This window comes from Hipposideros armiger, unplaced genomic scaffold (assembly GCF_001890085.2).
Source record: "Hipposideros armiger isolate ML-2016 unplaced genomic scaffold, ASM189008v1 scaffold_158, whole genome shotgun sequence".
Lineage (NCBI taxonomy): Eukaryota > Metazoa > Chordata > Mammalia > Chiroptera > Hipposideridae > Hipposideros > Hipposideros armiger.
Window position 1 is genome coordinate 906,536 of NW_017731508.1, and position 10,374 is coordinate 916,909.

Here is a 10,374-nt window from a genome sequence, read left to right on the forward strand (position 1 = left end):
AAAGTTTTAACTATCTTCTCAGTAATCGTTTAATAACAAGTCACCATCTCTTTGCGTGTATACTCACTGCGATTTTAGTTTCATTTAAATTATCACACAAAGGATTTTGGAGCTTAAACTAGTGAGTACACTTTAGTGTGGGGCATCTAGCACCATTTGTCCCAAATTTAAAATCTTATCACTTGCATTCAAATTCTTCATTCTTTCTAATTGTCTTACCTATGTAAGTTAAAGCAGGTTTCTTCGCCGTATGTTTTGAATCTGCTCGTGCCCCCACCCCCATTGTATACCATCTGTGCCCTGTGCCGTTGGGGCCCTTCACATATGGCTCCAAGCTGGTGCAATGCCCTCCCTTTGATCTGGCTTCATCCAGTGATTTGCTCAGGATTTCTAAGGTCACACTGAAAACTTTTCTGTTCTAGTTATTTTTGATTTTATATTGTGTGTTGTGTTTGATGTTCGGATACATGTGAAAGTTGCTTCTATAAGTCAGTAATTTTTATTCCAGCCTTTTGCAGCCATAAGGTAAGACTAGACTGTACTTTTCTTACTTGAAAATATAGTAATTTATGTGTTTTGTGCAAATGTTTAGAGTTTTCATGCAAAAGTTCTTACAGTTTTCTAATTTGGGACTATAGTGCTATGAATTTGTGTTCCTTCCATTTTGAAGTTATAACTTTGTGGGGTTTGTTTTAGTGTTCACTAGTTTGTAGAACTTTATGTTGAGACCTTTTCTAATCTGTTGTCAGTAATTCTCACTCCGTAATTGTGTTCTATGGGATAGAAATTTCATTCTCCCTGCTCAGGTTTAAAGTGTCATGCACTTTTATGAACCACATTGCTTCATCTTAATGAAGTCCCAAGTGTGTGTGTGGTGGTTGTCCTGACCCTGTGGATTCCAGCACATGCTGAAGCGCTCTGCCCACCGGCTCTCATGCATGGGACGCCCCTGGCACCGCGGTGTCTGTGGCGCTCTGACAGGAAGCAGTCGCTTCTGGGTCTCTCTCCCCTATTGAACATATTTGGTGATTGGACTCATCTTGATCTCTTAGAAAACGCATCTCGCTTATTTTAATTCTCTTTCTTTACCCTTTCCTAGGAGTGGCTTCATTTTAGAATCAATTACTCTTGTTTCTCTTTTTGTCCTCCAATTGGCCCGTAAGATTCAGTTGTTCCCAGTTAGCCAAGTAAAGTGAGTTTGCGCTTTCTTTCTGGCTGTCTAATATATCCCTTTAAAAAAAAAGCGAAAATACCAGCAAACTCTTATTTCTTCCACTCATCTGCATACATTCCTCTCTCTCACTGTAAAAGCAAGCAATTCAAGATCATGTATATGATGCCCAATTAATTTTAGCGCGGTGAATTTAATGAAACCTTGGAGGGGCAGGTCTTAGCACTGAGAACACTTTACAGTTTCCTAATGTCTCCTCATGTTTGAGTCTGGTTACTGGCTGCTGTGTATTCTGTGCGTACTTCCTCATCCAGTTCTTATTGGTGCATTTTAGGGGCACGTTATTGGCTGTTCTATAAGCAGAGGCTCTGCCCTCCCGCCTAAGATGCAGCACTTCAGAGCCTACCCATGATTCTTCTAGTGCAGTCACTGCTGTTAAAGGACTTTTAACTGCTCTCACTAATGAATGTATGTTTTAAACATCTCTGGAGTCCTACAGGAAGATAGGACTTTTGTTACAGGAAGAAAACAGTAGCATTTACAAGGCTCAGCAAGTTAAAATGTATATCATTGAAATATGCATCTACTTCTCATCATCTGGCTAGGCTGTGGTGCTGACTAGCTTGTTTCTTGCCAGAGAAAATAAGTTTAAATCATAAGCATATTTAACTAGCAAACATAAATCATAAGCCCTTCTAATCATGAGCATGTTGAACTCTGGTACCATTTGTACAGATGGTATGGTTAAGTGTGTGTGCTCCTCCCAGCCTCGGAGACGTGGGCAAGCTCTTACTCCCCAATTTCCTCTTGCACTCGGGACACTTAAATCATGTGGTTTTGCACATATAGAATTCTGCAAAGCATGGACCTGGAAGAAGATTTCAGGGCTTAGGAAAGTTTGGGGTTTTGTCACTCACTCTTACAGGAGAGTGATGGAAATGAAAGTTTAACACTAAAACCATGTTCCTTTTTTAGGCAAAAATAATTGGGGTTTTATGAAGATAGCAAGTTAGGAAGGACAAGACTTTGATTTTCAGAATATATCTTTCTCTAAAAAATCATGGAATCATAAATAAAAATTTTACAGAAGTCTTTTGGCTTTCAAAGAGCGTTCCTCAGGTGGCTGGTTCTACAGAAATAATTTTAGATACTGAAAACAAAGCTCCTATTGTAAAATATATATTTCTAAAGCATGGTAAAACAACATATTCATGTTGATGTGCATTGTGTGATAAAATGTTAACATTTTGGAAGCCAGTAAGCATAATTTCTGTAGTCATTGATTTTGTTTTATGGACATCACTTCTTAAAACCTTCTTATGGTAAAATAAAACAAAGATACAGAAAAACCACCCAAACCAAATGTGTAACTTAGTAGATTGTTTTGAGGAGAACACTTATAACAGCACCCAGGTTGAGAAAGAGAAATTGGCCAGTCACCCAGGAGCCCCCTTCATGAGTACCCTCCCAGTCAGCCCCTGCTTCCCCCACTAAAATAACCATTCCCCTGACTTACAGTAGGCACGTCTTTGCATTTCTTTCTGGTTTTATCACTCAAGTGATAAATGTCACTTTGATCTTTTTATATAGAAGCTCCTCTATTAAAGAAAGTTGGGTTCACAGAAGTTGTGTGTAAGCCCCTTAAATGATAAGTGCAAAATGACACTCTGTAAGCAATTGCTACCCCCATAAATCAGCGATTTGGCAGTTTGACAAGCTTCTGCTGTAGCATGTGGCTGTGTTCGTAGCTACCGTATCAATAATAAGAGCTAACCTGTATGGAGTTCCATGCCATCGAAGCACACAGCTACGTTAATTTACTTCTACCTAAAACCCTATGAGGTAGATACTATTATTGTTGTCCCCGTTTTCTGTATGTGGAAACCAAGGTTCAGAGAGTTGAAATAACTTGCCCAAGGTCACAGTCTGTCGCAGAGCCAGGACATATGTAAGATAGCGCTGCAGCCTGTTCTCCCAGCGCTAGGCTGCCTTGATGGAAGGTAAAGGTCCTGCTGGATGAGAATTTTGAGATTTCTTATAAGAGCTTGTTTCTAAAGGAACGGGTCTATAGCTTTAAGAAAAATACTGAAAAATTGCAGGTCTAGTTCAACCTTTTCCTTGTACAAATGAAGAAATGACCCAGAAAGTATAAAGAATTTGTTTAAGCAGTTGGTGGCAAAGTTGCAGCAAAATCCCCAAATCTTCTGGCTATTAAAAATCAATGAGTTTCCTTCATTTCACACCCTTATATGGAAAAAAGACACATTTTCTAATCTGCTTCTTTGTATCAGTTCCACAAAAGCAGATTTGACTTGCAATCAGTTTATAGCTAGGACACTCCATTCCCTTGCTTACTTTCTCAAGGTTTTAATTGGGAATTTAAAAAATTATATTTGAAGTTTGCTTTATGCACATGCCTAACACTCTTCTCCAAAGAATGCACAAGAATAACACATTTGACTGGTGTGGATGGCAGGTGAAAAAGAATTGCTGGTGTAGTGTGGGCCCTTCAACATATTCATGGCCAATTCAGGATTCTTCCAGCACAGATGGATCCTGCAGCATCCTCCTTCCCCTTCTTACTGGTGACCTTTATTTGTGTTTACAAATGCTGCCAACCAGAGATCGGAAGGGAGAAGAGCAGAAAAGATGGGATCTGTTTCTTGAGCAGAGTGTTATGTATCCTGGTAAAAGGTTTGGAGCTTTTGGTAAGAGGAGTCTCCCTGGGTTGGACCCCTCTGGGATGCCCAACGGAGCCTTGGATGTTATTATAACAATCAGAAGGGGGAAAGCTGGCAAAACGCAAAGAGCTTAATTTGGAATTTGCTTTATTGGGTTGAAACCCCTTTAGCTTGTGCCTTGAGCAAGTTCCTCATCTCCTCTGAGCTCTAGATCCCTTACCTTTAGATGAAAAGGAGGTGGAGCTTCTCCAAAGCAAATAGCACATTTAGGCCCCCAGCTCAGGACTTTGGTCACATAGAGAGTTAGTAAATGGTGCTTCCATTGGTTAACTGTGTCCATTTGTCCACACTGTAAAGCGCAAACTGACCCAACTTTCGCACTTACCTCGTGAGGCACTGAGCTTGTTATTGGAGGTACTGCACGTTGTTGGTGATAACACTGGCCAAACCCACTAGTCTGCGAACAGCTTGTCTACTGATCTTTCTACCTCATCACACATATCGGAGGGAAATCTGCCTTCTTCACTTGAGCTCTTTGTTCCTGACTTCTGAGTCAATTTGCCGTGAACCAACTGAAAAGCTGAATGAACCTTCCAATTAATTATTTTCCAAGGATGTAATTGCCATCATTCCTCGGGAATATAAGAAGGAAGTTCAGTGAATGCAAATGTGTTCCAGGCTGAGCAAATTCCTGTTGAAGACTAAGTCCCATATTGACCCCTGTGGATTGTAGGCACTTAATTGGTGCAGAATTGGAGGAGGCCCCCAAGAGTTCCTGGGATGACACAAATATATTTTAATCCTTGATACTGTAAAGGAAAGGAAAGTTCATAGGCAGTAATAGAGCTGAGAGGACTGTTTTGGACATTGACTCGTTGACTCAGTAAGTATTTATTACACAACTATGATGTGCTTGGCACTGGGGATGCAAAAACAAGCAAGAAGTCGTCCCTTCTGCATGGAGCTTGCAATTTAGTCGATTGGTAAATATCATGAAAACTTCTGAACTACTAGACCTTAAGAAAGGCAGGAAGTATATCTTAAACATCTTTGAGTCCCTCATACTATGAACCCAATGCATGTTTGAATGAAGGGATGTTTGAATGTTGTTATAAGCAGAGGTTTTCTTTAACTCAAAATCTCAGATTTCTGAAGCTGAGTGTTTTCACTAATCTCATTATTGTTTTAAAATTCTCTAATAATAGTTTTGACACTGAATTCAGTAACCACAGAGGCTGTTTATAATTTGTTGGTGCTTTTCAAACATCTTTAAAAGCCCAGCGAGCCCTTGACTTTTGCCCAGTAATTCACTGTGTCTTTATGCATATACCTGAGGGGCAACCTTCACACAGAGGCCTGTGCAACGACATGTTAAATATGGGGATCCTTACACTATGGAATGTCTAAAGAGTGCTCACTCTGTAATTTTTAAAAGCCCTGTAATTCCCTATAAAGTATATATAGCATCTGAACAAGAAATATGACACTAAGTCTAGGATTAAGTAACATCTTGGGGCCACAGCCTTGTGCATTTTCAGCAGTTTGGGAAGTCGTCTAAGTGCAGGTTAATGAGACCAGAGCCTCCTAAGAGCACCTGTCCGCTGACCCAGCTGGGGACCCTTCCGATATTCATTCCAGAAGCCCATGCTGACACTGGGCTCAGCCCTCTGCACTTCCATTCGCAGTAGTCGGTTCAGATTGGCAGGAGGTCAGATCCTTCCATCCGCACACTTTATGTCGTGGCTGAATGTTTTCTGGTTCTTGCTTTGCAGCCCTGATAACTCTATTTTCAAAATTAAACAAAAGGAGACCCTGGACAGCGAGTGCTCCAACTCGGACCACTTGTGTGGAAAAGGGTTTCTTGTCCTTTTTTTTTTTTTTTGAGTATTATAAATGAGAACAGGCAGCTGTGTGGAGCAGAACTTGTTCAACTGGACACCATTGCTGTTCTGCCCGCTGACCTGGGTTTTCGCAGCTCACGTCCCTCCTTCCACTGCTGAGGCCCAGGTCTGAGGGGTTCACACGTTTTCCTTGATGACAAATTAATCAAACTTGATTTTCTTGGATGAGATGGGTACAAAAGCACTACAACTCCCCAAGGCCCGAAGTCAATACGGCCCTCCTGGCTCTGATTAGGGTAACAAAAGGATATCTCAGAGCCATCTTCTTCCCGGCTCTGGCTGTGGGCTGGAGCTGAAAGCCAGCCGGCTTATAAAGTAGAAAGGCCTTATTAAAACACATTTCAGCTGCGACCGAGTGCATGGCGAGCCCTCCTGACAGAGAAAATTATTTTTTAGTAGATGCTCACCTTTTCTGAAGAGCAAGGTTTCCGCTTAGAAGAACTAAAGGAAGTAGTATATTATGAATCTGAAATGTTTATAGATCTCCCCTTTTATGTTTCTGCTGTGAAGATGTTAAAAAAAAGAAGAAGAAGAAATTGGCCTATGATATCTGGCAAACGTTAGAGATAGCCCGCGTTTGGATAAGGAAATTTACTTCTACCTGTTTAACAAGGAAATTCCATGCGTCCGGGGGATTTATGTGCCTGTAAAGGCAGGCCTGGGACAAGGTGAAAGGAAGGGCGTCAGAAGGCATCAGCGTGGGCCCACACCGGCAGCCCGCTCCTGGGAGTGAGGAGAGCCTCTGCTAAGTCGGGGAGCATGGGGCTTCAGAGCAAACCCTCTTAGCAGCATTGTCACTTGCCTGTTCTATGCAGCATGTAAGGACACCGCTGGCACCCTCCTTGGGATTGCTCTGTGTCCTGTATTTAAAAGACTTGCTGTTACACAAAATATGGTCCCCTGACTGTCCCTGGGTGTGTCTCACGCCTTTCCCAAAAAGGCTTCCAAAAATGAAGGATTCATACTTTTATTTCGCAATTTCAGAAAGAAGGCCTGGGTGGTTTTCCCCTTTAATATGTAGGCCAAACACACGGATTCCACACTGAGGGTTCCCATTCTGTATGTTTGTTGGGTCCACTTCCATGCAGCTGAGCCCACCAGTGGCAATGGGTGCTTGGTCAACATGTGTGAAGTGACGTGGGGTCACACAGGCCCACCTTTCATTTCTGATACTTGTTTGAAGATCCTTTCTCCAAGTTATCTTCCTGATCCTGATGGGCAGTTTTCAGAATGTTCGTGGCATTCCAGGACCCTTAACAATTTAAAGCTGTATCTTAGATTCCAGAAATGAGCAAAATGTGTGGAAGCCTCTCCCTCCCCTGTGAGCTGGCTCCAACGCTGTGTCCCCCACCCTGTGACATGCGGTGGGCTCCAGGCTCTGGGCAGCAAGCCCCTGGTATCTCCAGCCCTCCTGACTTCCCCCTTCCCAGGGCTCAGAAGGTGAGCCAAGGTCTCCTCCACAATGAAATCAGTTCTGAGCTTTCAAGCTTGCGTGGAGCCCTCCTTTCTTGCCATGTAGGAGGCACCTGAATGCCCCTCTAGCCCCCTTCTGTACACCCCACCCCCATGGCCCAGGCTCACTCCAGTGTCCCCAGGCCTTTTCACACCCCTCACCCAGAGCCCCCACCCCACACATAGGCCCTGCTGTTTTTCGGAGGAGGAGTGGCATTGCCACAAGCAGGTCAGAGACCTCATCCCTAAGAAACCCATCCTCCACTCCTGGAGGACTGCATTTGTGGTTGGAAAGAGCACCACGTTTTGAGTGAGAAGACTCACTCCTGCATCCCTGCATTCAACCTGCTAGCTTTGTGACTTCCAGCGAGCTCCCTGACTTTTCTGAGCCTCAGTATGCTCATCTGGGTCAAATAAGTGCCCCCATCATTGGGTGGGGAGATTAAATGAGAAACTATAGATGAAGGCTCTACATGAACTATTACGGGCTATTTGAGCATAGGCTTCGGTGTTACTGCTTCGTGGTACGACAGTGTTCTTATCACAGCAGACCTGGGTGTTTAGATGCTTGGTCAGTTGTTTTAAAATCACATTCTAAAGAAGAGTCCAGAAACCTTTTATTTTTACAAAAATCTTTTTTTGAGGATGAAAGAAATATAGGCTCACTTTATCAAGTGCACACAATAATAGCTACCCCTACATTGTTTTTATTCCTGAATGACCTTAGTAGTAAATAACAGTGTTTATGGATATCTGAAGATATGCAAGTAAATTGGCTGCTTAGGGCCAGGGTTGGGTGAGGGCAGCATGGCACAGGAGGTGGAAAGGACGGAAGGGACACTCAGTTGGAAAAAGGAGGGACCAGAGAAATCCGGTAAGTCTGGTGGAGAGGGACTCACCTTACCGCAGGTGATAATATATTAACAACACCTGTCTCCTTCCCATGTTTACAAAATTCTGGAAAGGAACCGTAGCCATTCAGCTTTATTTGTGTGGGACCAACACCTGTAGACTTTCTTAACTCTGTACCTGGAGGTGAAGTTTGAGGGCAGCTAAAACCCCACCAAGAGGGCCGGCCGAGTGGCTCAGTTGGTTAAGAGCTCCCGCAAGAGTGCGAGCTCTGAGCAACAGCAGTTCCATGCCTGGCCCGAGCTGAGTTGCCGCTGAGCTGCCATCAGGTGGCAGGATGGCTCAGCTAAAAACAAATAAACAAACAAACAAAATAACCCCACCAAGAGCCCCTGACTTTCTAGAGCTTAGAAATCACCTCCTATATAGGTAATTAAGTCATCACTCACTCACCTTGATCAACAAATGTGCATTTTCTCCACACTGAGAGGCAGACTTGGCCCTGAAGAAACTTCAGTGGAGGTTTGTGGTTTTCAATCTAATTATTTTTCTGGCCAGTGTTGTATCTCGTCCTCAAGAATGGCTTATGCCCCTTGTGTTTATGTAGCTGAATTATAGTCACTGTGACAAAAGTTGTGCAGTGTTAATAGCTTCTATTGGACATTTTGCTAGAATTTGAGTATATGTCAAATTCCAAGTGTAAAAATAGGAGTTACTTTGATGCTCTCTCTTTTTCTGTTGTTCTGCTAAATAGCCTGTTAGGTCTCTATGCCCACGTGGAGCCCCCAACTACAGCAGCCCTAGAATGTCATGCAAATCCAAGGGCAAAGGTCCAAGTCCCATGAGAACTTCACCAGGACTTAAAGTGTCCTGGTGTTATCTGAGGCCAAGGACAGGATTTCTGCCTGCTCAAGGGTGTTGGTGACTTGTTCTAACAGATCTGAATAGCCATTTCACACATCTTTTTGTATATTTCATTTTTTACAAAACAAAATTGAAAATCCTATGTTGCAGACAAAAACACCTAATTCATAGATCAAACTGTTGGAGAACAAAATGTATTTATCTGTGGTAGAATACAGGTTTAATAGCAGATTGAGCTAAAGCCTATTACAGTGACAGACTTCTTAGCTCTACTTCTTATACTTTCTTCATCGTATGAAGTTCAAGATAGGTGAAACTATTTTTGAAAGTTGTAGAAATTCTAAGGTTAATTTTTAGCGGAATAAATAAATAAAGCACTCGACCCCCCCCCCCAGATTCTTCCCAGTCACCATCCACGTGCCACCTGCCAGAGTAAACCTTTATACACTAACCCGTGTGGTTTTCACAGGATCCCTGCTGGCTGCCTTCCAGTTTGCTGGCTGGTGTCATCAAGAGACAACCAGCTGTGCCTTGGGGACAGGCAAGAAGGCGTTGCTGTGAGCAATTCCGTGGTGGTGCAGAGGGAACGGGGAAAGTCTGCTCTCTCGGTCAGCTAGGCAGTGGAGCGTTGTCTCAAACACAGCAGGGCTTATGCCAGGCTGGAGACCCTCTCCCAGTACCGCCATTTGAGAGCTCTAAGATCCCGCACAAGCCCAGTGATGAGCCCCTCTCAGTGGCACCTGTCACACACAAACAGGTGTGGACTTTCTTGGAAGGAAGATAAACCTCCATTTACCTTGGAATAGGAATGGGCTTCCTAAATCTGTGGTCGTCAACTTCTGATCATTCAAAAGCAGCCTGGGAAGCGGTCACCAGCTTGAGTCAGGGCCCATCTAGTGACACTCCCTTAACTCCTAGCTGAGGGTACCAATGCTTAGCAAGGAAGTCGCACATCTGTACCCCAGCCCCGCTTCCTCCACAGCTAGTTCCCTTTTCCTAGGCAACTATAATTTTATAGTTGTTTAAATAGCGCATCCCCGTACTCTGCTCTGATTTTATTTTCAGAGCTCCATTTAGTCTATGCTTGAAATTTTCACTATTTTTTTAAATGTAAGAATTTAAGAACACACTGAATCAATTTCAGTGGCTTATAACATTAGGTGGACAGTAAGAGAGGGTCTCCATAGGCGTCATCGCTTTAGGGCTAATCAGGAGGCACCCGGGCCCAGCTCAGAGCAGGCGGTCAAAAGACCAGCAGTGTATAAAACAACCAGGGCTGAAGGCGGCAGTCATCTGCCAGCTGGAGGCCTGGTGGTCCTGGTGGTCCTGGTGTCTCAGTGGGTGGGGGGGCTTCTCTCTGACCTGTAGCTGCAGTCATTGCCCCTCGATGGAGGCCACTGCCTGCAAAGCATCCTCCTGACATCCCAGGGGGAGTGCTGGGCCCAGAGCAATGCCC